This window comes from Miscanthus floridulus, chromosome 19 (genome assembly GCF_019320115.1).
Source record: "Miscanthus floridulus cultivar M001 chromosome 19, ASM1932011v1, whole genome shotgun sequence".
NCBI classification, from domain to species: domain Eukaryota; kingdom Viridiplantae; phylum Streptophyta; class Magnoliopsida; order Poales; family Poaceae; genus Miscanthus; species Miscanthus floridulus.
This window is the reverse complement of record NC_089598.1, coordinates 85,652,142-85,679,230: the sequence shown is the minus strand read 5'-3', so window position 1 is coordinate 85,679,230 and position 27,089 is coordinate 85,652,142. Positions and strand designations below refer to the sequence as shown.

At 44.5% G+C, this 27,089-nt stretch overlaps 1 long non-coding RNA gene and 1 pseudogene across 1 annotated transcript in view; both read left to right on the top strand.

Annotated features, from left to right (window-relative positions):
- The window catches only part of LOC136525275 (uncharacterized), a 41,220-nt gene extending 24,533 nt beyond the window's left edge, over positions 1-16,687 (top strand). The window contains exon 3 of the long non-coding RNA XR_010776472.1: positions 16,592-16,687. This is a non-coding gene — a long non-coding RNA (uncharacterized lncRNA). The remainder of the gene's footprint in view (positions 1-16,591) is intronic.
- Positions 16,688-21,421: 4,734 nt separating this feature from the next.
- On the top strand, positions 21,422-26,673 carry LOC136526305 (G-type lectin S-receptor-like serine/threonine-protein kinase LECRK4; annotated as a pseudogene).
- The last annotated feature ends 416 nt before the right edge of the window (positions 26,674-27,089 follow it).

Genomic DNA, 27,089 nt, shown 5'->3' with positions numbered 1-27,089 from the left:
GTTCAAGCTACTACGTCTGATCAACAGATGACTGTTGAGATTGGGCAAACAACGTTTGAAGAAGGGGACACGTGGCGTGCATCGCACGACCGGACGCTGAGGTCCAGCGTCCAGTCGATTGGACCGGAGCGTTCGGTCGTCCCGACTTTTGCCCAGTAAAGGGGTAACGGCTCTATTTGTTCATGGGGTTATAAATAGAAGCCATGGTCGGCCTTGGGCCAGTAACTGAGCACACTAGAGCCTTGGTGGCTTGTGTAGTAGTGCTTGGGAGCCCTCCATCTCATATATACTTGATAGTGATCATTCGATTGTGTGAGAGAGCGATTCTAGTATGATTGCATCATGAGCCAGTGGTGCTTGTTACTCTTGGAGGTTGCCACCTCCTAGACGGCTTGGTGGTGGTCTCCGTTGAAGCCCGCAAGAAGCTTGTGCGGTGCTCCGGAGAAGAGCTTTGTTAGGGGCATTGTGCTCACCCCGCGGGAGTCACGAAGAGCAACTCTAGTTGAGCGTGTCATTGAGCTACCCTCACTTTCGGGGTAGGTTCTTGCGGTGCCCGACGTGCAGGCTTGGCGGGTGATGCCAATTAGCCGCTGAACCACCAAGTGAGCGGTCGACACAACGGGGACGTAGCGTGTTGGAAAGCACGTGAACCTCGGGAGAAAAATCATCGTGTCAACCTTGTTCTTCCCGTTGGTTTGCATCCTCGTTACACAAGCTTGTAATTACTTTCATATACATTGTGCTTGTGTAGTTGCTCTTGTAACTAGTTAGCTTGTGTAGCTTACTAGTTACCTTCTTGCTTGTGTAGCATAGAAGTAGCTCCCTTGCATGGCTAATTAGGTTTGTATAACCTTGTTAGTCACTTTGCTTAGTTTGTGTAGCTAAGTATTTGTGCTTTCTAATTTGGCATTGGTTGCCTTGTTATTGAGCATTGCTAGTGAGCTTAGTTGGCTTTGTGCTTTTGCTTACTAGCATGTGTAGGAGCTCCCTTGTTGCTTAAAGTACTAGTGGCATAGGTTTGTGTGACCTTGCTCCTAGAATTGGTTAGGTGAGCTCTAGCTAGCCTGGCACCTTTGTTGCTTAATTAGTATCTTTGGAAGGTGCTAGAGAACATAGATAGAGGGGTGTAGTCTTGGCTAGACCGATAGTTCTAATTCCGCACTTGTTTCAGTTAGCCGACGCGATTAATTTTAGAAAGGACTATTCACCCCCCTCTAGTCTGCCATCTTGACCCTACAAGTGGTATCAGAGCGAGGTCTCTCATTTGTGGTCTTCACCGACCCAAGAGGATGGCGTCTAGTGGGCTAGATGTTTGTGAGACACACATTTTTTATGGGACAAACTTTGCACTTTGGAAAAATCACATGCTTGATCATTTTCGTGCAAAGGGACCTAAGTTTTGGTGGATTGTCACTAATGGTCTCACTCATATCTTGGACCATAGAAATCTCACCAAAGCTCAAAGAGTTCTCTATAAACTTGATGCACTTGCTTGTTGTTTTCTAATGGATGCATTGAGTTTTGATTTGATGAAACAAGTAAACATCAAGGGAACCGCTCGTGAGATATGGGAGTCCATCAAGGAACCTTCGGTGATTCCTCCACATGGGATGATGGCAAATTTAAGATTGAGGATGAGCCCAAGAAGGAGGTGCATGAGTGTGTTGAGCATAACCACAATTTGGTGATTGTGAAAGATTGCTCCACCTCATGGTCAAGTGATGATAATGATGATCGATCTACTACAAGTTCACTTGACAAGGTTGATGATGATGCCACAAGTGTTGCAAGTGATGATGCTACCCCATGCACACTTGATGGTGATGATGGTTCATGCTCAAGCCATGATGAAGATGCTACTACAAGCTCTCCAACTACATCACCACATTGCTTCATGTCATAAGGTGACACCAAGGTAACAAATGATAATGTGGTTGATCATGTTGATTCATATGATGAGCTTGTTAGTAGACTTGCTAGCATGACCATGTCTTTAGAAAATGAGAAAGCTAAAATATTGAAATTAGAAAATGAAAACTCATTTCTAAAGAACTCTTGTGAAGAACATAAGGAATTACTTGATGCTTATAAATCTTCACATGATGAGCTAAAATTGAATCATGAGACACTACTTGCATCTCATGATGAATTATTAGAACAACATGCTTCTCTCATTAAAGTGTTTACAAAGAAACTTAAAAATAATGAGAGCTCATCACATGGATCAAATGATAAATTGCAAAATGTTGCTAACCCTTGTGATGTAGGCAAGAAGCATATATCCACCTCTTGTGATGATTTATTAGATATGCCATGCTCTTCACATATAGATGCTTGTTCTACTTCTATGTCTTGTGAGACTAACCTTTTGAAGGAGAACAATGAGCTCAAAAATAAAGTGAAGAAATTGAGCAACAAGCTAGAGAGGTGCTACAACTCAAAAGTCACCTTTGAGCACATGTTGAAGACTCAAAGAAACTATGGTGACAAGTGTGGCCTTGGCTTCAAGAAGAAGATGACAAAGGGCGAAAGAAAGAGAGAAAGAAAGATGAAGAAGCTACAACAAAGAAAGCTTTCTCATACCATGTGCTACCGGTGTCATGAAGCGGGACACCTTGCAAATAGTTGCCCTAACATTGAGAAGCTCAAGAAGATAAAAGAAGAAGAGAGGCTCAAGCATGTCAAGTGCTTCAAGTGCCGCACTTGGGGTCATCTTACCTCAATGTGCCCAACCAAGCAATTGGTGAAGCAACAAGTGAAGCCTCAACCAAAGCCACAAGTTGAGCAAGAGAAGACACACCAAGTTCAAATCAAGATCAACCATGAAGATGGCGGTGATTTGATGATAAAAATGAAGAAAACAAGAAGGGGTGAAAAAGCAAGGCATCCAATGCAAACTCAAGATGCCAAGATGATGAGCAAGAATGAGGATGAGAAGAAAGATTATGCTCACATCAAGTGCTTCAAGTGTGGAAGTACAAGACACTTTGCCTCTAAGTGTCCTACCAAGCTTGAGAAAAAGGATCAAGCAATCCATAAGAGGCAAGGCAATGAGAAGCTCCATATGAGCAAGGAAGAGAAGGCTCAATCAAAGAGAAAGTGCTACTCATGCCGGGAAAGGGGACACATAGCACATTCATGTCCTCTAGGTGACATTTCTAAGCCTATTTCAATTATTGATAATAATGTGCTTAGAAAGGATGGTAATGGTACCTCTATGGTTGCTATTGCAAAACATCCCGCTACTCATACTAAGGCGTTGCCTAAGTATGTTGCTCCTAACTTGAGAGGACCCAAACTTGTTTGGGTACCATCAAAAGGTGGATGATTGATTGTAGATACCATCGGTATTGGAGACTTGATTCAATTGATTTCATATTGATCATCATACGTTGAGTCAAGATATGAAGCCTAGTGCACATCCAAACCCAATGCCAAGTGAAAATTGAATGAAGTCCAAAGTGCTATCAACATACAAGTGCTATAATTCAAGTTGTTGGTAATTTATTGGATATATTTGATGACTTGCAAATAATTGAGTTGAAGCTTGTTAGTTGGATGATCATGAGCTAACCAAGGTATATCTCTTGTTGAGCATTTCATTTGGGTGCATATGAGTTGATTGAATTGGATAAATATGCAATGTTGCTTGCTATAAGATGATTGAATGGATAATTGATTAAGTAGTCAAGTTTGGATTGATTTGTGTTGGATAAATTCATGAGATGACTTTTAGTAAGTGGATTGAATGGATTTATGTCTTATGGAAGTATTCAAACAAGTTAGTTTCAAGTTTGATTCATATTTGATGAAGTATAGCTCAAGTGATTGAAATCTGTCCTATATTGAAAATCTGAGTGAGCTATGATCTTAGCCATGTTTGAGTGATCAAAACCTATTGGATTGACATGAAAATTGGTGTACATGCTCTAGACTTATGGTATGAGATGCTGTAGAAATTTCATGAGAATTGGATAAGAAATGCTTCGGTTTTGGAGTGGATCTTGTCAGCTATAGTGCAGCTGTTTTCAGCATATAGCAGTGGTGGAAGAATTGAAATCTGGTAGCAATCTAGAAGTCAAATGAAGATAAATTTTTTACATCTGCTAGGTAACTTAGTATTGCACACCTCCACCAAATTTAGTGGTATTTGGATTTGTACTTTGGGAGATATGCTTATTTCTTTGAAGGGTACAAAATCTGTCAGAAAAGTGACAAATGTTGGATTGATCTAGAGTCACTTTGATTGAAAGGTCCTCAAGTTGGAAACATATTTACAAGTGTTTGAGGTACCTAAGTTTGGTTTTGAGATGATCTAGAGGCATGACAAGCAAAGAGTACAAAGCTATTTGATTGTGGAGTGTACTTTGCACACATTCGGTACTTAAATTGAAAGATCAAGATCAAACTCATGATGAAGTTAAAGTTTAAGTTCTAGTGACTATTGGAAATCATTTGGTAGAAAGAAAAGGACTTAAACAAGAAGAAAGAAAAGGACTTAAAGAAGAAATACAGGTTACTCACCAAGTTAAGTCCATCACTTGGATCAATCAATCAAGTCATTTCAAGTGAGTATCAAGAATGATTCTTGGAGAGAGGTCACTTCTCCCTAGTGTAGGGGCTTGCCGCCTATGTGTAGGTGAACCAAGTGTAGTACTTGGAAGGCTAACATGGAAGTGGTGATCCGAGGAACATTTGAGATGCTTAGTTGAAGCAATGAAAATGGTTGATCAAGAAAATCAAGCAACACCCAAAAGAGAGCTAGTCATGATATTTCAAGTGGTATTCTGAAATTGATGCTCTCATGCAAGCAAAGATCAAAAGATAAAGCAAGCCAACCACAACAAGAAAGTGCACTTGATCATAAGTGGTATTCATTTCATATGAGTGAAGAATGAAATTCAACATGGTATCTATTGGTCTTCACCAAGCTTATAATTGGACTTCACATTGCTATTGGAGTAATGAATTGGAATCTATGTGACTATCCTCTACTCCAATATAGCAAAGGTATCATTGTAATGTGCATGATCATTTCATCCCTTACTAGTATGCGGTTAGTGCATATAGTACATGTTTCATAGGATCATGCATAACAAATGAAATGCTTAAATTCATATCCTACCACTATTGTTCGAATGATTACTTGATCTAGTGGTTAGTACATGAATTTGTTCATGAGCTAGTGAACCCAAGTACTTGACTCAATTTGGATTGCTAACAAGTGACAAGTACAACATTGGCAAGATAACCCTTGCAAGAGGTGTGAAGAAGCTTGTCATTGGTTCAAACCGAACTTGGAAGCTTAGGCAAATCAATTTAGTTCAAGTCAATCATAGAAGCTCATGATAGTGATAAGAGTACAAGCACAAGACAACAATGCAAATGGATATCTAGTTTGTTTGTTTCAAATGGTATCTAGACTCAAGTATTTTATCAAGAATCTACAAATGATGTCTAGATCAACTCACAAGTGATATCCTATAAGTGGTACTCATGAAGATAGCAAATGTTCAAGAAATGGTTTTTATTGAAAAATCCAACAAGTGGTTCCATACTAGAAGATTCTTTCAAGTGATATCACATCTACACATAATATCAATCATGCAAGAACATGGTTCCACAAGTGATCCTCAACTTTAAGTGATCATCAAATGAAGAATGCATCCCTCACCTACAAGAGCTCAAGTATATCAAATGGATGACCCATGCTATCACATAGGGGGAGGTGTCATACAAATTGGTATCAAGATCAAAGATCCTATGTGTGGTATCTCAAGAAGCCTTACACAAGATACAAGTGGTATGAGTTACAAGTGGTATCTACATGTGGTGTCATTCCAACAATCAAGTGATGTCCATAAAAAATGCAAGATTCAAGCCTCAACCATCTACCCCAAACGTATACCTTTGCATCAATGAGAAGCTCACCTTTTATGGAAATTGATGACAAAGGGGGAGAGATTGTACAAAGATATAAAAGCTTTGAGATTGAGATTATACAAGGGGGAGAGATAAGATATAAAAGCTCAAAGAAGTAGAAGTTGGACATGGATATGGACAAAGAGGGAGCAACATTGAAGAAAAGAGATGGATCAAAATTTCTTGGACAAGAGAAGCACACAAGTAGGGGGAGCAAGCTCATGAACTTTGATTGATTGCATTTGATATGTGCATATTCATGTGCTTGCTTGCATTGCATAAGCTTTCAAATTCAATATGCATGCTTGTGTGGTGTATGCTAGTTGTAGAACTTGAATGATGATTTGATAACTAGCATGCATAGGATGATAGCTAGACACTTGATATGTTTTTCAAGTAATGCTAGTACCTTGCTTTTAATGTTTATCTCACAAAGGTATCTAGTGCTTTTATTTCCAAGTGATATCTAGCTAACCATGGTGCTAAGGATGAACTTAAAGGTGCAACTCCGATTGGTACACGCTTCAAAGGTTTATTCTATACACCTTAGCATCATTTGGTAGTAATTACTCTTCCACAATTTAAATCTATGCATATGTGCGAGCTTCAAAACAAACACTCTAGCACATATGTAGGGGGAGCTAATACTACCATCTTGGGTTTGTGGTACTTGTCCAAAATCATTTTCACATGGTAAAATTGCTTGGGCAAACAACATGAATCCAAAAGAGCTTATTTTCCATATCTTTGTAGAGTTGTCATCAATTACCAAAAAGGAGGAGATTGAAAGGTCCTTGTGTGGTTTTGGTAATTGAGTGACAACCTAGGTGGACTAATTGTGTTTATGTGAGATACACAGGTGATTAGTCCATAGGTACATATGTGTGAGCAACATATGCCATGAAGGTGAAAATGGCTTGGAGATGTTGCAAAGCTCACACATGTGATGATGAAGGAGCTCATTGCACATGAGACATGACATTGAGTCATGTGATCAAGGTGGAGAAGATCAAGACAAGACTTGGCTTGATGGACCGGTTGCAAGCGTGAAGGGCAAGTCAGAGGCTTTGGAGCGATGGACCGTGTGGCGGTGAAGCTTGAGCAAGACTTGGCGCCGATGGACGAAGGCAATGGTGAAAAGCAAGTGAAGTCAAGATCGATGAACCAATATGATCACATGATGATATGAAGTGGATCATATCATTGTTGATCATGTTGGTGCATGTGTTGCATCGACATTGGAGGAGATGGAATGGAATGCGCAAGGCAAAGGTATAACCTAGGGTATTTCATTTCATCAGTCATAGGTGTGTAGAGAAGTTGATGACCGGATTTAGGATAGATGGCCATACTATCAAGAGGGGCAAACTTGTTTGCATATCAGTCATCTAGTGCCACTCGAGTGATCTAACTTTGCATTGTCGCTAGGATTGAGTGGCGTGGCAAGTTGAGTGGCTAATCCTTTGGGAAATGATTGTGAAAATGCTAACACACATACACATGGTGAAGTACACTTGGTGGTGTTGGCACATTTACAAAGGAGATGAAGTTGGAGTTGATGTGGATCAACTCGGCGATGGAACGGAGGTGAGAAGGGTTTGAAACTCCACCGGCGGAGTGTCCGCCCGTAGAGTGCGGACAGTCCAACAGTGCCACCGGCGCACTAGACAGAAAAGATAGGGTCTCATAAAGTGCACCGGACGCTGGTCACGCAGTGACCGGACGCTGGGGTCCTACGTCCAGTCAATGGCGGCAGACAGCGTGCAGGCATCGGTCATCGACCGAACGCTGGCGCTGGAAGTGACCGGACACTGACTGTGTGCATCCGGTCAGGGTGACGTGTGGTGACGCAGGCAGAGCAGAAAGACCAGAGAGTGACCGGACGCTGGTGCTGCGTCCGATCATGATCGACCGGACGCGTCCAATCATGTCTGGTACCTTATTGGAAATGACCGGACGCTGGGGTTGCTGCGTCCGGTCAGTTCAAGCTGCTGCGTCCGATCAACAGATGACCGTTGAGATTGGGCGAACAGCGTTTGAAGAAGGGGACACGTGGCGTGCATCGCATGACCGGACACTGAGGTCCAGCGTCCGGTCGATCGGACCGGAGCGTCCGGTCGTCCCGACTTTTGCCCAGTAAAGGGGTAACGGCTCTATTTGTTCGTGGGGTTATAAATAGAAGCCATGGTCGGCCTTGGGCTGGTAGCTGAGCACACTAGAGCCTTGGTGGCTTGTGTAGTAGTGCTTGGGAGCCCTCCATCTCATATATACTTGATAGTGATCATTCGATTGTGTGAGAGAGCGATTCTAGTGTGATTGCATCATGAGGTTGCATCGAGTGGCACTAGGTGATCGAGTTGCAAGCCGGTGGTGCTTGTTATTCTTGGAGGTTGCCACCTCCTAGATGGCTTGGTGGTGGTCTCCGTTGAAGCCCGCAAGAAGCTTGTGCGGTGCTCCGGAGAAGAGCTTTGTGAGGGGCATTATGCTCGCCCCACAGGAGCCGCGAAGAGCAACTCTAGTTGAGCGTGTCATTGAGCTACCCTCACTTTTAGGGTAGGTTCTTGCGGTGCCCGACGTGCGGACTTGGCGAGTGATGCCAATTAGCCGCCGAACCACCAAGTGAGCGGTCGACACAACGGGGACGTAGTGTGTTGGCAAGCACATGAACCTCGGGAGAAAAATCATCATGTCAACCTTGTTCTTCCCGTTGGTTTGTATCCTCGTTACACAAGCTTGTAATTACTTTCATATACATTGTGCTTGTGTAGTTGCTCTTGTAACTAGTTAGCTTGTGTATCTTACTAGTTACCTTCTTGTTTGTGTAGCATAGAAGTAGCTCCCCTGCGTGGCTAATTAGGTTTGTGTAACATTGTTAGTCACTTTGCTTAGTTTGTGTAGCTAAGTATTTGCACTTTCTAATTTGGCATTGGTTGCCTTGTTATTGAGCATTGCTAGTGAGCTTAGTTGACTTTGTGCTTTTGCTTACTAGCATGTGTAGGAGCTCCCTTGTTGCTTAAAGTACTAGTGGTATAGGTTTGTGTGACCTTGCTCCTAGAATTGGTTAGGTGAGCTCTAGCTAGCCTGGCACCTTTATTGCTTAATTAGTATCTTTGGAAGGTGCTAGAGAACATAGATAGAGGGGTGTAGTCTTGGCTAGACCGATAGTTCTAATTCCGCACTTGTTTCAGTTAGCCGATGCGATTAATTTTAGAAAGGACTATTCACCCCCCTCTAGTCCGCCATCTCGACCCTACATAGGTCGTTGCTGCCGACAAAGCATGCTATGCAGAATGTGTCATAAAAGTACTTAAAGCAGTTTTAAGGGTTGTTGTCTTCTCTCCTTGATGTTGTTTTCCCTTTATGAATTGCTCAGCGTGTTGTGCACTTTGTTGACAAGACCGTAGCCCCGTGCATAGGATGTTAGCCATGAGATGGCGTGTCCCGTATAGCATTGGAATGTGGCGTAAGTCATTATCGTGACAAAGCTTTACACATAGAACATATCATGTAGGTACTTAAATCATGGAGAAAAAAACAAACATGTCCTAGAGTATGATTATTATGTGTAGTAGCCCCCGACTTTTTGCTAAGTTTGGATGTTAACTTAGTAGAAAGTAAGAGCAGAAAATAACATAATAAAAGCAATTATAAAAATGACGTTGCATGTGTATATACACCCGAAGATGCAAATTAGCCTTGCATGGCACTGTAGATCGTGCCTCCTCCATGGCAGACTCTGGCGCCGTTGCATGCTGGGCCGGTGCCGTGGTCTGGGAGCCTGTACTCCGATCGAACAGCGTGGGGGTAGATCAGTAGAAGGCACCATGGCAAGTTTTTGACAAAGGGCCGCCACAGATCGGCGACGGTGATGTTTGTTGACGATGAGGGGCGTGAGAGGTTGCCGAGCATCACCACGGGTCGCAGCCGAATCCTATCATCAATAGTCACGAAGACAAGTACATGTATCTGGAGATACATAATAAAATTACTTGGTCAAACAAAAAACTTGACTTAGCTTTTTGATGTGGAACTGGACTGGTTGATTTCGTGGAGTCGGATCCCGAATCCATGCATGCATGCTTGCTCGATGACGATGAGACATGGCAGGAGGTACATCACACGGCTATGTCGAACCTTGTGGCCCATGCGTGGGGGTCTGCTCTACGTGCGTGTGTGCTTGGTGTGTAGATGCGTACATACATGAGCCTTATGTGCCCGTCGTGAGCCCGATAGGATTTCGACAAAGCGCCGTCATGCAGTTCCGTAGTGGAAAGCATCGACCCACGAGCGCAGCATCGTGATGCACTCCAAACGCCACCGCCAGCATACTAGGCATCATTCCTGCCGCCACGACCAGAGGTTCGACTCCGGAGAACCAGCTATGTCATCCATTGCCGCCGCGTTGCGGCAGAATCATCCGTCGAGCCGAATATTGTTGGTGAAGAAAAAATCCCATCTGAAATAAAAAACAAATCTGAACATGAAAGACTCGTACCTGGCTCGCCAACTGTTGGATTGTTTTGCTCCGGCAATATCCAGCAACGAGATCGCGTAGACGGAATCCGATGGTAGCACACGAGATACAATAATTTATACTGGTTTGGGGCGCGGTGCGTGCTAATCCCTACTCTAGTGGTGCGACTGCTCTTGTATTCGTATGCTCAATTACAAGGGTTGTTGCTCTTAACTACGAGGTAGATGGAATAGGTGGATTGGATGATGTCGATCCTGAGCCCAAGGTCCCTACCCTCCTTTATATATGCAGGAGAGGTAGGGTTACAGAGAGGACGATCGAGCTAACAGATTGTGTTCCTAGTTTGTTACAACAGATTAATCCTATCTATCATTCAGATACGCCCACCTCGGTTTGCCTTGATCTCCATGTTGGTCGACCGCGTTAGCCCTTGTGGGCCTCCCCTTGATGATTGCTAGGCCGATAGCTCGGTGGTGGTCATATATACGAGTGGTGTAGGTACCCTGGCCAATATCTCTAACACTCCTGACCCCAAGGGTGACTGCGGTTCACATCCCATGGAGTAGGGCCTCGTACTCAGCTATGTTATTGGTAGCACCCTCGAAATTTAAACAGAGCACGTACCTCATTCGGTTTACTCGGCGACGAAGTCCACTAGGGCCTAGGATTTTATGGATGTGCATGGCACATACGTGATGACATACGCCATAAGTTCTAGAGCCCATTTGGCGATCCGCCCGGTCGTGTCCCGATTGTTGATGATCTCTCCTAGCGAAAAGGAGGTGACCACGGTAATCGGGTGCGCGTCGAAGTAGTGAACCAGCTTCTTCTTTGCCAAGTACACTCCATAGAGTATCTTCTGGATGTGCGGGTAGCGAGTCTTGCTCTCGGCCAGTATTTGGCTGAGAAAATACAACGATCGCTGAATGGTCTAAATGTGGCCCTCCTCTTTCCTCTCGACAACTATAGCCACGCTGACCACCTGGGTGGTAGCTGCGACATATAGGAGTAAAGGCTCCTCTTCGTTGGGAGCCACCAGAACGGGGGGTTTGGTGAGGAAGTCCTTGATATCGTTGAAGGCTTTTTGAGCCTCCAAGGGTCCATCGCCAGTTTGGCGTCTTGCGCAAGAGTTTGTAGAGGGGGAGTCCTCTTTCGCCTAACCTGGAGATGAATCGGCTTAACGAAGCTAGACATCCCATGAGTTTCTGGGCGTCTCTAAGCGCTCGAGGAAGTCCCATATCGAGGATGTCCTTGACCTTCATTGGATTGGTCTCAATCTCGTGAGCCGATACGATGTAGCCGAGCAGTTTGCCGGATGGTACTCCGAAGGTACATTTCCCTGGGTTGAGCGAAGGTTTCCGAAAGATCTTGAACAAGGTTCCTAGCTTTTGATGACTTTACCACGATGTCATCGATGTAAGCCTCGGCGTTTCTGTTGATCTATTTGTGGAGGCAACGCTTCATGCAGCGCTGATAGGTAGCCCCTGCATTCTTTAGCCTAAATGGCATGGTGACATAGCCGTATGCTCTGATCGGGGTGATGAACGAAGTAGCTAATTGATCAGACTCTTTCATCCAGATCTGGTGATAGCCATAGTAAGTGTTGAGGAAACAGAGCAACTCTAATCTTGCTGTGGAGTCGATGATCTAATCTATACGCAGCAAGGGATAAGGATACTTAGGGCACGCCTTGTTAAGGCTTGTATAATTGACACATATTCTCCATTTGTTGTTCTTTTTGGGCACTAGGATAGGATTCACAAGCCAGTCTGGATGCAAGACCTCCCTGATGAAGCCCGCGTCGAGGAGCTTAGCTATCTCTTCCTCTATAGCCCTGCATCGCTCGTCATCAAACCGTCTCAAGCGTTGCTTGACTGGCTTGGCGTCGGCCCGGATTCTTAGGGAATGCTCAGCGATTTCTCTCAGGATTCCTGGCATATCTGAGGGTTTCTAGGCGAATATGTCCCGATTGTCAATCAAGAATTTGACAAGTTCGTCTTGCTATACCTGGTTTAGGCTTCTCCCGATATTCGTGGTCTTGCTTGGATCAGTCTTCTCCAAATGGACCTTCTTCGAGTCCTCTCCGGGCATGAATGATGGGGCCACAGTTGGTCCTGAGGGTGTGAATGGCACTGGTGACAGCCTGTTTTCTTCGGGAGGTGAAGGTTGGAAGTCGAGACGCGGTGGTGCTTGCGTTGGAGCCCCCGAGTCCTGTCTTTGCATGAGGACATAGTCCAGCTCTTGCTGTGCCAGGTCCAAGTTTTGGACCATGTTCTCGACAGCGAGTAGATCGCATTGATAAGCGTTTTGAAGATCCCTAGAGATGGTGATGATACCGTTAGGGCCTGACATCTTCATCTTTAAGTACGCGTAGTGAGGTACGACCATGAATTTGACAAAACACAGTATCCTAAGCATGGCATGGTAGGTGTCTTGGAAATCCACGTCCTCAAAGGAGAGTATCTCCTAGTGGTACTTTACCGCTTCACCAAATGTGACACTTAGATCGATAATGCCGAGGGGCATCACTTGTCTCCTTGGTACTATCCCGGTGATTGGGCCTCTTGGTGAACGCAATTTGTCTGTGCCGATCTTTAGTCTTTCAAAAGTGTCCCAATATATCAGATTGGAATCACTTCCTCCATCCATGAAGATTTTAGTGGCACGGACAGTCTCGAGAACTGCGCTGACAACAAGGGGAAACCTGCCGACATCAACCAAGTGTTTGGGTTGGTCACTCTCGTCGAAAGTGATTGGGTGCTCTGACCAAGGTAACTGGGTCATTGTCGCGAGTGCCACGGTATGAGCCTCTCGAACAGCAGGTGGGTGTCCCGAATCTGGCCGGATCACAGTGTGGGCCAGGATAGTCATCACTCGTTTGAGGGTTTGTTTTGAGTGTCCCTTGCGCCGTCGATTGTCCCCTCGAGGGGTGCCTTGTGAGGGAGTCGCTGTAGCGGCTATCACGCGGTACGTTTTACAATCTTTGGAGAGATGGACTACCGGGTATCCGTGGTTCAGGCACGGAAGATTCATGGCATGGCCAAGATTTACCCGATAACTCGGTGTTTGGGTTCGCTTGATGCTTAGCCAATTGGATCCGCGATTCCTCTTTGTTATCCGGGGTGTCCCGGCCCTGTTAGGGTTGATCATGATGGTTGGGAAAAGTTACCAAGCGTGTGCCATGGCAATGCTCTTGAGCCTATCGAAGAATCTAGGCAAAACAACATCTAGTGATGGCGGTGGTTCTGCATCATCTGGGTGGTTTGATTCCCACCAAATTTTTCGTGCAGTGTCGAGGAGGTACTCCTGATAAAATTTAGAGAAAGTAGACTCGGCGTAGCAACTTACATGACAGGCCAGCTAATGCGGTCCTACGTCGATCGCGTCCCCAAGCTTGGTGAGTAGAGTTGATCAGGTGATGACGACGTCGAAGCCCGTGCGTGAATCTTGGGGTTACTACGTTGTGGATCCCTCGGTCGTGTGAAGGTGCCGGCGCCGTGGTCGTCCTTCTCTGATCACCTCTTAATCACACCCTTGTTCGACCTACAAAGAATAGCCATCTGAGACACAAAAACAAATCTGAACATGAAAGGCCCGTACCTATCGCGCCAACTGTCGGATTATTTTGCTCTAGCAATATCTAGCAACGTGATCGCATAGACGGAATCAGATGGTAACACACGAGACATAGAGATTTATACTGGTTTGGGGCGTGGTGGTGTGCTGAGCCCTACTCCAGTGGTGTGACTGCTCTTGTATTTGTATGCTCAATTATAGGCGCTGAGCCCTACATAGTAGATTGGAATGGTGGAAGATGAATCCCGAGCCCAAGGTCCCTACCCTCCTTTATATAGGCAGAGAGGGTATGGTTACAGAGAGGGTGATTGGGTTAACAAATTGAGTTCTTAGTTTGTTACACGATATGCGCAACAGATTGATCCTAGCTATCGTCCAGATACGCCTATCTTGATTTGCCTTGACCTCCACGTTGGTCGATCACGTCAGCCCTTGCGGGCCTCCTCCTTGGCGGCTGCTGGGTCGATAGCCTGGCGATGGTCACATATACGGACGGTGCAGGTACCCCTGGCCCATATATCTAACACACATGTTTCAGAGGTATGTTGCATGTGTTTCATATGAATGTTGCAAAATAGATCGCGATGTTGCACACGTATGTTGCAACGTCCGTTCCAAATGTTTCATCTGCTTTTTCAGACGTATGTTGTAAGTGTGCTTATTTGGATGTTTCATATGTTTCACACATATGCTGCAAGAGTATGTACGAAATGTTTCAAATGTTTCAGTCTTATGTTGCAATAAGTGTTTGTATGTTGCAAGTTGCAAGTGTTTTATTTGGATGTTGCATATGTTTCACACATATGTTGCAAGTGTACATTCAAAATGTTTGATCTGTTTTAGACTCATGTTGCATTCAAGTGTTTTCATGTTGCATGAGTTTTGTGTTTCAGAGGTATATTCAGAGAGTCATGGGGGCATGGCCCGGGCGCCAGGGGAAAGGGCGCAGCGAGCCGGGGGCTGTCGGATGGGGTGTACGGCGTGCCTAGGGTTCTACGGACAGGGCGTGCTCGTCCTCATCCTGGATCCCGAGTTCCGCCCGCGTGGAGAAAGAGGAGGGGGTCAGGGGGAAGAAGTGGTAGGCGCGGGGCGGGGTGAATGGACGGGGGCGGGGTACATGTTTGTGGCGGGACGAGGTAGACGGGGAAGGATTGCAGGGATACGGTGGGAGTGTGGCATGTTTTTGCTAGGCCGGAATCCTATCCCATCGGACATTCAGGCGCCAGCAAATCCCTGGAACAAATATATTGTTTGTCCCGAGTGTTTATTTGGCAAAATACGCTGGATTGTATGGTCCTTCATCTGATTGCAAATTAAGACCTGTTTGGATCACAACTCGATTATTATAATCTGGATTATGCATTGAATTAATTAGGATTATTATTATAATAACCAGAGCATTTGGGTCTTATGGATTAGTGATTGATTATGATTGGTTAAGGTGAGAAATTCCTATTTTATCCTGTATAATTTGGCAAGTTAGATAATCAATGGGGGCAAGGTGGACTTTCAGAAACTATAATCCCCTATAACCTGGTCTCGCCTCGATTATAGGATTATGGTAATCAACAGTTTTGATTATAATAATCCATCATATAATCGATCATGTTTGGATCAAAATTTGATTATATAATCAGATGGGTACCCAAACAGGGTCTTAAGAATTGATGCCATTATACTAAATTAACCCGCAAATTAAAAGGATACTGGTTAATTTTGTATAGTTTTATGGAAACTTGTAAGAGTAATTACGTCCTCTGCTAGAAAGTACTATCAGAGACTGCTAGAAAGTACTATGAGTTGCATGTGTTATGGTTAACCGTCTTAGAAAATACTCCTAACGTCCTAAAATAAAACAACTTCTAAAGTTCTTATAAATCAAACTATTTTAAATCTAACCAACTTTATATAGAAAAGTACCAACACTTATGACATCAAATAGGTACATTATAAAAATATATTTCCTAATATATCTAATAACACTATTTTAGTCTCTTAAATATTGGTGCTCTTTTCTATCAATCCGTTAAAACTTAAACTAGTTTGAATTTGGATAACTCTAGAAGTCAGACTTATTTTGAATCAGAGAGAGTAACTAATAAGTATTTGTTTCATAAATAACTAATAAGTATCAAAGTTCAAGCACGAAATAAGCTATCCCTAAGCATCCAGTTTAGCTTTACGCTGAGTACTCAATTTTTTTGCCAAAGCATATATATAGTCTAAATCAAAAAAAAAAACTTATGAATCTCATAATGACCAGATCAAATGCATAATTCGTTGAGTTTTTCATTCAGTGAACATATTCACATAGTCAACTGAGCTATTTGAGAATCTCTAAGTAACATCCTTTTTCGCGGATGATCTCTATTCTTCTCTAAGAAACATTTGTACAAACTTGAAAACAAAATCAAATAAACAATGGCAAAAGCACTAGTGCAAAACTACTACAACCACATCATCCAACTTTCCAAAGACCTATTACAAGCACCCGGCATGATGAGAAAATTCCACATATATGTAACCTGATCTAAATTAAATGAAATACTCCGTATTACATGCAACCCCATAAAGTTGACGGTGTCAATGGCGCTCTACGTTTTTTCCCTGTACATGCAGGCCGGCCGCACCCGCAGAAAGTGGTCCTTGGCTCCTTGCATGTTACGGATGGCCCACCGTGGACTTGAAGTCGTCGCCACACCGCATGCGAATGCATAGTGCCTACCAGTCGGTGGTCCATTGCATCATGTCAGCAATCGTTACCTGCTAATCCAGATCGAAGTAATAAATGATGATCTGTCATATGACGGGCACGGAGCACCCCGTTCTGGTGCTACTCTCTCTTTTCCTTGCAACTAGGACTTCAGAAATGAAGTTTGAATGCACCACACCATGTAAAATAGCCTGTCAGTGACTAGGTCACAGTACCGTCTCTTGCCTTTATTTTTCCCACATCATGTGAATGAACAAGAGGCTAATTCTCAATTGATTTGATGATGGTAAGTGCCCCTATTGAAGTACACTACCCCAGATCTGGACATCACTGCCAGTTCAAAAACCTACTTCACTGCCGGATTTTGAACCGACAGTGGCACACCGGTAGTGATGGAGGTTGACATCACTGCCGGTCCTTAAAAACCGACACTGATCTACAGGAAACAGTGTCGGTTCCTGGCTCCGCCCGGCAGTGTCCAGTTGAACAACACTGCCGATTTATAGTGCCAACCGACAGCGACGGTTGCTTTAAGAGTGTCGGTTCTTGGCTCAAGCCAGCAGTGTTTAGTAAGCCTACACTGTCGGTTTATGGATCAAACCGACAGTGTTGTAGTAAATATCAGTGTCGGTTCATGGATCAAACCGACAGTGTTCTTGTAACTATCAGTGTCGGTTCATGGTTCAAGCCGGCAGTGTTGAGCAAGACAACACTGTCGGTTTGCTTCTAACCGGCAGTGATGGTTACGACAACATTGCCGGTTTGTTGCTCACCGGCGGTGATGGTCCGTTCGTATTTTATTGTTTTATAATTTATTTTAATTTATATTTTTTCGTGGAATCGGGTTTCTCTTTATATACGCTACGTAGACGACAGGTCCATCAATATTAAACATTACAAATGTTACGATTACAATTCAAATGTTCTTATCCACATCTCGATCCCTCAAAATAAAAAAGAAATGTTCTCGGACTTCACAGATGCTTCTCGGACTTCTTACAATAATCTGGCGAGCCGCTCTGTGCCATACTGGTCCTTGTACTTCACGGATTGTGCAATGAAAAATACTCCATCTTTTTCCAATACACTTCCTGTACTTAATCGGGATGAAGTCTCTAACAAGTAACCCGATGATAGTCTTGTATTTGGTCAAAGCTATAGACGGTGAGAATGGATCCCCGAATTCATCGAACTCAGTAATGTGCCAGTGTGCATTCCTACCAACATGAATCTTTGACACGCCTCGCTTGGATCTAGCCTTCCTGCTACCCAAACCCTCTGGCTCCTCGGCCGGCGGAGGCTCCTGCTAGAGACACCAAGTAAGCTATGACCCTCTTAATTGATTAGCATGTGTGGCTACATAGTGACATGATACCAAAGTTATCTGGCCATCTTGGTCATTTTGACCCAGATCGAACAAGCCAGACGGGGTCCATGGCTGCTCGTTCTCACTGACCTGATTGACACCGTCATCGTTTGTCGGATCACGTGGCTCTCCCGTCCCAGCAATATCAACCGCTTCTTATTGCCGATCAGTTCTTCGGCGACGGGGTAACAGACGATGATGAGTCATGGCTGTGACACGATCGTGGTTAGTTTTGGCCGCGGACAACTACTAATAGCATATGTTCATATATATATATAATATGTTTAATGCAAAGTCTAATAATAAGTCCACATACAATAAAGTCAAATAATAACATATGTTCACCTAGAACAAATTCATTGTTTGATTGACCACATACAACAAAGTTCACCTACTGTTCTACGAAACTAAGCCTACATCAACTTCCAAATAAGAAAAGCAATGACCATAGCCATAAATAAAAGCATGACATCTTTCCAAGACCAAGGAGCAATTCTCCTAATCTTCACATCTCCGGCGGGTGGCTTCTCTTCGATCTCCAGTGCCAGCGGATGGCTATAGTTTACATTCATTGGACCATAGTAGGCCGGTTGCCCATGGTTTGCAAGGTAGGCCAAATGACTATAGTAGGCCCTCAAAGCTTCAGCTTCTGTGTTGTATTTTTTGTGCAAATTACTAGGGTAGCGATTGACTTGAGCATAATAATCTTCCCAGGTTCGATAAATCCCAGGCATGTGACCAACATGCACTACATATCATGCCATGGTTGCCTATACATTTAAGTAAATTAGGCATGTGGTAAGTGGTAATGGTAACTCACTGACCAAGAGTTATTATTCAAGTTATATGGCCAAACTAAATCTATTTAATGTTATTTATCCTTGACATGATAAAAAATAACCTCAATAATTAGACTGTCTATTATTCGGAGATCAATGTGGTTTAGTAATCATACTTGCTGCTGCTGTCGAGCCAATTTTAAAAGTTGTTTTTAACTTTTTTTTCTAGAACAAACATCTATAGATGTTTTTTTAAGCATGCTATACATTCCATCAAAATCAATTGACACTCTACCTATAGCAATTATACCTGTACACATTTGACAAGAATCCATCAATTAACACTCTACCTATAGCTAAACCAAGGAGTAACAACATGTAACTCAATCGAATAGGAATCGACTGCTATTGGGAAGACAACAACCGTGGGGCATTTCATCGAACACTTAGTGGGCAGTGAGCCACGCACTCACCATGGGGGTGGGAAAGCAGCTGTCCGTGCACGCTCCTAAAGGCCTCGGCGGTGCTCCAGCGTCTGGCGGTGGACGGCGTGGGGAGTGCTCCGGCGTGGGGCGGTGCACGGGCATCGGCGTCGAAGAAGATGAGCGCGGGGCTGAGAACGGCGGCGCAGGGGGTGGTGGATGGGTGCTCTGGCTTGGGGCGATGCACGGGCGTCGGCGTCGAAGAAGAGGAGCGCGAGGCTGGGAACGGTTGGTGCGGGGTTGAATTTTTTCAACCCGCGGTGGGCTTTTATACCAGACCTCATCACTGCCGGTTCTAATTAGAAACCGACAGTGATGGGGGTACATCACTGCCGGTTATAAGTAGAAATCGACAGTAATGGGGGTACATCACTGCCGGGCCATTCTTTAAACCGTCAGTGATTGCTGTGTAGCGGTTACAGCATAAGTAACTTATCTTTTCCACACTTTTCGAATACCTCATACTGGCTCAACGGTTAAGACCCCGCAACTCAGCCCCTGATACTCATGTTTGAATCCCGGGCGGCCTAATTTTTTGGGTTTAATTTTATAATTTATTAAGCATATGTATTCCTATGTCAAAATGGCTTAAAATTTTTTTGGTTAAGTGTCTGAACTCTGTAGCCTGAGCTCAAACCCGAGGGCTAGCACAATTTTTTTTAATTTTTTATATATCACTGCCGGTTTTCAAAATAAACCGACAGTGATAACAAGCATCACTACGGTTTCTTCTCATCACTGCCGGTTTTTTGAAACCGACAGTGATGTTTATATATATTAAAGAAAATCTTTTATATACTGAATAAATAGAAGCATATGTATTCCTATATCAAAATGGCTTGGATTTTTTTTGGCAAGCTTGTACACCCAAATTAAGATCCCACACATGATCTTAGGTTTTTCTAATTATTTTTTTATTAATTATATTTTTCTTTGTGCTGAATGAGACAAAAGAGGGTGGATTTCATCTTGGACCAAATAGATTTTTTCATCCACCTCCACAAAATTCTTATCCCTAGGGCACATTAGAGTCTGTGTAAAAGTTTGGCACCATTCTGGATCTTTTCATGGGTAGACTCAGTTCAACCTATAATTAAACGGTCTCGTCGCGTGGAAATTCAATTAAACCTCAGAAAGTAGCAAACCATCTCCGGAAAATCCCAAACTTGGTGTTTCCTTCACACGTGGCATGTGCAAGCCTGAGAATAATTTTGAGACCAATACGACACCGGAATGTATATTTCTAATTGTCCAACAAATATTACACGAATTACATGCATGACAATAATTAAACACACAAAGCCGTACATATTAAAATTAAAACCCAATTAAACTATGACCTTGAAAACCTAGCTAAATAAACATTAATTACTATCGAAGTCATTGTCGGGATCGATCGGGCCACGCACACTAACATGCCTATGTAGCCATATATGGTAGTTGATGTCACAGATTATGTATCCGCTTGTATCGATGAAGTCCAATGCCCGTATGAGTGCACTCTCTCATGCCTCACAATACCGAAAGAATGGTCGGTCATAGATGTAACCTACTGAATGACCACTGCTCGTGTTAGTAATCCTTATGCAGTACTGACATCCTTCTATAGTGAGCTGGCCGAGGTTTCCATTGCAGAAGTCCCAATCGTACCCGAGTTGCTCCGTAGCTTGGTCTAGAACGGCCCACAAGCCACATGCAGCATAGGTAAGGTCCTATAGCGTAATCTGCATGCGGAGAAAAAGAAAAAAAAAATAGAGAATGCTATTACAATAATAAACAACAAATAACCACGACTCAGGTATAAGTGACTATTTTACCACATCCGCATGGTTGTAGCTTGTAAACCATTCACTTGTTTGCGGAACGATGATATCCCCAGCATTCAAAGCAAGTGCCTTGAAGTGCGAGAAATCAGGCACATCATAGCAAATACGTCTAAGTGCCTCTAAACAGATGCACATGACACTTAATTGGGCGCTTATCACGTCCGGGCTCTGTATTCCCGTCCTGTGGATATGGTTCCGATGATTTGAACCCCTCACAGGGATGAAAAAACTGAGTTCACACGTTCATAGCCGATCACTTGCATTAGATGCCGTGTTCTCGACGATGTCTGAGATAAAGAACCAGCTAAGTGCTGTTCGCAGCCAATCTATTGGGGATATAGTCTGCGACATATATGCATGCAACAATGATATTAAACTAATTACACTTATTTGTTAGCATCAAAAAACAAAAGATGTTGAAAAATATTTCATACAATAGCTAGAACAGGGAACCGTGGAATTGCCACATTAGGAGCGAATGGCTCATCGCCTGGGTGAAAACCTGGTTCTTATGGTGGGGGAGGTCCGTTGTTCATACCACCTGATCGATAAAATGCAAAAAAAAAATATGAACATAAAATATATGCACAAAAAAATTCTACCAAGTAAAATGTGGCAACATAATTAAATATAGATCGAATGCAAGGAATAAGAATATATATAAAAGTAGAATGCAAAGAAACATTAATATAAATATAGATCAAATGAATATAGATACAGTATTGGAGAAGACAACATATCAATACCATTGAAAAATGCAGGAGTCATGACCAAATCACGTAGAGAAAGAGTGGATGTCTTGAGAAGTAAGAGTGAAACGTGAGAAATGAGACTGAGAGAGTTCGTGGGTGGGTGGGATCGATGTATGTGGCCGGCAGTTTGTTTTATATAGGGGGGCATGGACATCACTGCCGGTTTTTAAATGGAACCGACAGTGAAGGTGGTAATCACTGTCGGTTTCTAAATAGAACCGACAGTGAAGGTGGCCATCACTGTCGGTTTCTAAATAGAACCGACAGTGAAGGTGCATATATGTAAAGGATATATTTATTTAGATACTACAGTGGAAAAGTTTTAACAAGAACGATATATTTATTTAGATAGTAATGAAATACATCAAAAAATTACAAAAAATTAGAAATAAGTTACATATACGATAACAAAGACCTTACACTAAAATTCCATATACGATAACAAATACCTATTTGTGTACAGGTCAATGTTACCATCAATGTGTATCAACACATTATAATTTAACCACCATATGTGTACCTCAGTATCATTCTTCTAGTACCTCATGTGTGCACCATTTTGGTGGACTACGATGCATAACGATATATGTGGTTTGCTATGAGAGAAAAATATTGTATCATGGCTGATAAGGCTTGGCTGAAACCAACATGCATGGAGAGGCTAGCTCCTAGCTGAGGGCCATTTTATAGGGGCTAGCAGTCATGGTACATTTTCATTTCTGAACTAAAGTTGTCGGGGTAGGTGGGAGCAGTGTCCAACGGTTGGTTTTAGTTTAAAAACCGACAGTGAATTGGGCCTTCTATGTCGGTTTGAGCAACCGACTGTGATAGAAGCTATCACTGCATCGGTGTTGTCCAAGCACTCGACACATCCAGTGTAACCTTTTGTCTTCTCTCCGGACAACGAACCTCGACCTGGCAGGTCGGTGATTGTAGCGATAAGTACTCCCTTGATCGTGACATGTTCCTTTTTATACTCGTCCTAAATATCCGACACACCTTTTTCAAACATCTACACTAGTTCATCGATCACTGGTTCCAGAAACACATCGATGTCATTCTTAGGCTGTCTTGGCCCTTGGATCAGTAGTGGCATCTGGATGTACGACCGCTTCATACAGACCCAAGGTGAAATGTTGTAAATACAGAGCGTCACTGGCTGGGTGCCATGATTGCTTCTAACTTGGTCGAAAGGATTCATCCCATCTGTGCCCAAAGCAAACCAAAGGTGCCTTACCTCTCCATCGATGTCCTTATAGAACACAGTATTGACAGTCCTCCAGTCATGTCCATCGGCGGGGTGCCTCGTCATTGTATCTTTTTTACGCTCTTTGCCATGCCAACGCAACAGCTTGGCTGACTTTGCACATGCAAACAGCCTATGCACCCAGAGAGCTATAGGGAAATACCAAACGACCTTTACGGGACCTTCTCTGGTCTTGGTGCCCTCATCTGACGGCCCTTCCTTGTACCGTGGAGCTTCACACTTGGGGCACTTGTCCAAGTCTTTGTATTTTTCTCCACGGTATAATATGCAATCATTGGAACACGCGTGGATATTTTCAACCTCGAGGCCGATAGGGTAGATCATTTGCTTGGCCAAGTATGTTTTTTCTGACAAGTCGTTTTTTTCTGGGAGCACTTTCCTTATTATACCTAACAACTGATCGAAGCCTTTATCGCTCAATCCGTTTGTCGATTTGAACTCTAACAGCATGATGTCGGCTTCCAGTTTGCTCATTGGACAATTCTTATACAATGATGTTTTACCATCTTGTCTCATTTTCTCTAGCTTTCTCAGCTGTCTTTCACTAAGACATCCGGTCTCTACATTACGTAGCAGCTGAGAAATGCTATCGTTATTCTCGGTGTCGTCAGCTAGCATGTTCCTAAACATATTATTAAATATGGCCATAGATTCCGTGTTGACACCGGGTTCCTCGTCAGCATCGTGGATGGCTACGTCAGGCATGTCCACATCATCATCGTTTTTCTGCAGAACATTCACACCAACCTCGCCATGCATAGTCCATATCGTATAGTTTGGCATGAACCCCCTGGTAATCAAGTGCGATCATATAGACTCAATTTGACGAAAGTTCATATGATTCTTGCAATCTTTGCATGGGCAGAAGACATGGTTCCCATTCCCAGCATGGGCTTTGGCATCGGTGATAAACTGGTTGACGCCATGCATGTACCGCTTGTCCGTTCGGAACAGATGCATCCACTCTCGATCCATCTCTGCACAAAAAAAATACTGAGACAGTAATTACAAAGAATTAATAAGAAATCGAGCTTCATGAACAACAATTGTAGCTCAAAAGGACTATTTTTGGAAAACATTATTGTACACTAATTATTGGAAAATTGAAATTGGTAGCCCCGGTCCTGTAAATTAAAAATCGTAGTAAAAAATAATTATTGCACAATATTGAAGAACAACTATTCTACTCTACTTCTAAGAACTAATTATAGCATCACATATTAACAATAATGATCTTGACCACCATAGAATAATTAGCTAGGAATTTAAATGTGTTCATAGACACCAACCTTTTGGATGATGGATTCACCATAATTTGAGCCGGGCACAAATATCCAATTGAAAAAGTGCTCTCTAAAATGGAGAAAGAACTAGAATGAGAATCAAGCAATGTAGCCATCAAAACGAAGCTAATTAAGCAACAAAATTAAATAAGTGAATATTTATTACTAACCTGAAAGTAAAAAGATCGGGTCATTCTTCAAAATCCAAGCGCTAGCCGGGCCGGTCCCTAGCCTACGAGTCAACCGGGTCCCAAGGGAAGCTTTTCGCCAAGCGCGCGGACGCGGAGTTCACCACCGGCCGGTTCAGCATGGGCGTCCAGAGCGACGGCAACGTCGTCCTCTACGTCGACCTCCTCACCGGCAACAACCCCGAGAACGCCTACTGGCAGGCGTACACCGACAGCCCCGACGGCAACACGACGGTCACCTTCGACGACCAGGGCCGCCTTAACTACACCCTCCACAACGGCACGGTCTACAGCTTGGTTAAACCGGTGGCGAGCTTCACCGCCGGCGAGTACTTCAAGTTCGCCCGCATGGACCCCGACGGCATCGTCCGTACCTACATCCGTCCCAAGAACGGCGGCGGCTGCAACGACACGTCTTGGACTGTGTCCGGTGCGTTCCCCGATTACGGCTGCATCAAGTGGACGTCTGGGTTGCAGGGCATGTGCGGGCCGGGGTCCTACTGTGTGTCTGCGCCGACGGCGAGCTCAAGGGACAGGCTCAACTGCGTGTGCCCGAGTGGGTACAATTACACCGACGAGCAGCACAGGGACAGCGGCTGCACTCCGGGGTTCAAGCCACAGAGCTGCGACGGCGACAACAGCTCCGACGAGTTCACCCTTGTGGAGCTGCTCAACACCACCTGGGAGACCTCGATATACTACAAGAAGTTCTCATCAGTCACGGAGGAGCAATGCCGAGACTACTGCCTCAGCGACTGCTTCTGCGCGGCCGCATTGATGATCGGCGGATCCGACTGCGCGGAGATGGCGGCGCTCACCAACGGTTGGCAAGCAAACGGTGTCACGACGAAGGCGTTCATCAAGGTGCGGACAAGGAAGTCTCCGGTGACCGCGTCCGCAAGGCCTACAAGGTTGTCGCCATCTGCTTGGCCTTTCTTTTGTTGATCACCGTCGGCGTCCTCGTGGCACAGCATTGCCTTGGCAGGTACAGAGAGAGGCAGCAGCAGCCGTTGAGCTCGAGCGTGAGAGCGTTCAGCTGGAAGGAGCTTTACCAAGCCACCAACGGCTTCGAGAAACTGCTGGGTAAAGGGAGCTTCGGCGAGGTGTACAGAGGAACGATGAGGTCGCCGCAGCCGCATCTCATCGCGGTGAAGAAGCTCATCGCCTCGAACGAGTACAGCGAGCAGGAGTTCACCAATGAGGTGCAGTCCATCGGGAAGATCCACCACCGGAACCTGGTCCGCATGATCGGCTACTGCAAAGAAGGCAACCACCGGATGCTTGTGTTCGAGTTCATGCCAGGCGGGTCGCTCCGCAGCTTCCTCTTCAACCCCGAGAGGCGGCCTCCGTGGCGTTGGCGCGCCGAGGCCGCACTCGCCATCGCCCGGGGGCTCGAGTACCTCCACGACGGCTGCAGCGCCCCGATCATCCACTGCGACATCAAGCCCGACAACATCCTGCTGGACGACCGCGGCGTCCCGAGGATCACCGACTTCGGGATCTCCAAGCTGCTGGGGAGCCAGCAGGTGCACACCACGGTGACCCACGTCAGGGGTACCAGAGGCTACATCGCGCCCGAGTGGCTCCGCGGCGACGCGCGCGTGGACACCAAGGCGGACGTGTACAGCTTCGGCGTCGTGCTGCTGGAGATGATCTGCTGCCGGAGGTGCCAGGAGCCGGTGGTGGTTGATCCGCCGCGTGGCGTGGAGGACGATGACGAGACGGTCACCTTGTTCGGTTGGGCGGTGCAGCTGGTGGGTGCGCGGAGGACGGAGCTGATGCTGCATGGCGACGACGCTGGCGTCGACAGCGCGGAGGACATGGAGAGGGTGGACCGGTTCGCGCGCGTGGCGCTCTGGTGCGTCGAGCCGAACCCGCTGCTGCGACCGACCATGCACCAGGTGGTGCAGATGCTGGAGACCAGTGATCGGGCTCAGGTTCAGGCACTACGTATACCTGACCCTCCAGACTGTTACATGGAATCCTCGCCTTTAATTTCTCAGCTCAAAGACCGAAAATATTCCCTCCATCATAAAATAAATTAAATTGAATTGTTCTGAGTCAAATTATTTTAAATATGACATCAAGCAAGTGCATTATAAAAATATATTTCATGGTATATATAGGAGTAAGTTACATGTCATGATTAGGGATGAAAATGGATCGGATACGGACGGATACTACTGATATTACATTTGTTTTCATATTTCTGTCCAGATTCGGATTCAAATGCGAACAGTGTCAACCATGCCGGATAGGATACAATTGGATATCGACATCATAAATATGCGATTTAAATATTCGGATACGGATACGGTATCGGATGTTGAATATACGGACTCGGATACGGACAGATCTGAACCCCTCTAAACGAATTCGGCCTTGAATAGGGCCGGAAAATATCCGTACCGTTTTCACCCATGGTCATGATTATAAATATTTTTTTTAAATTTGTTAAGTC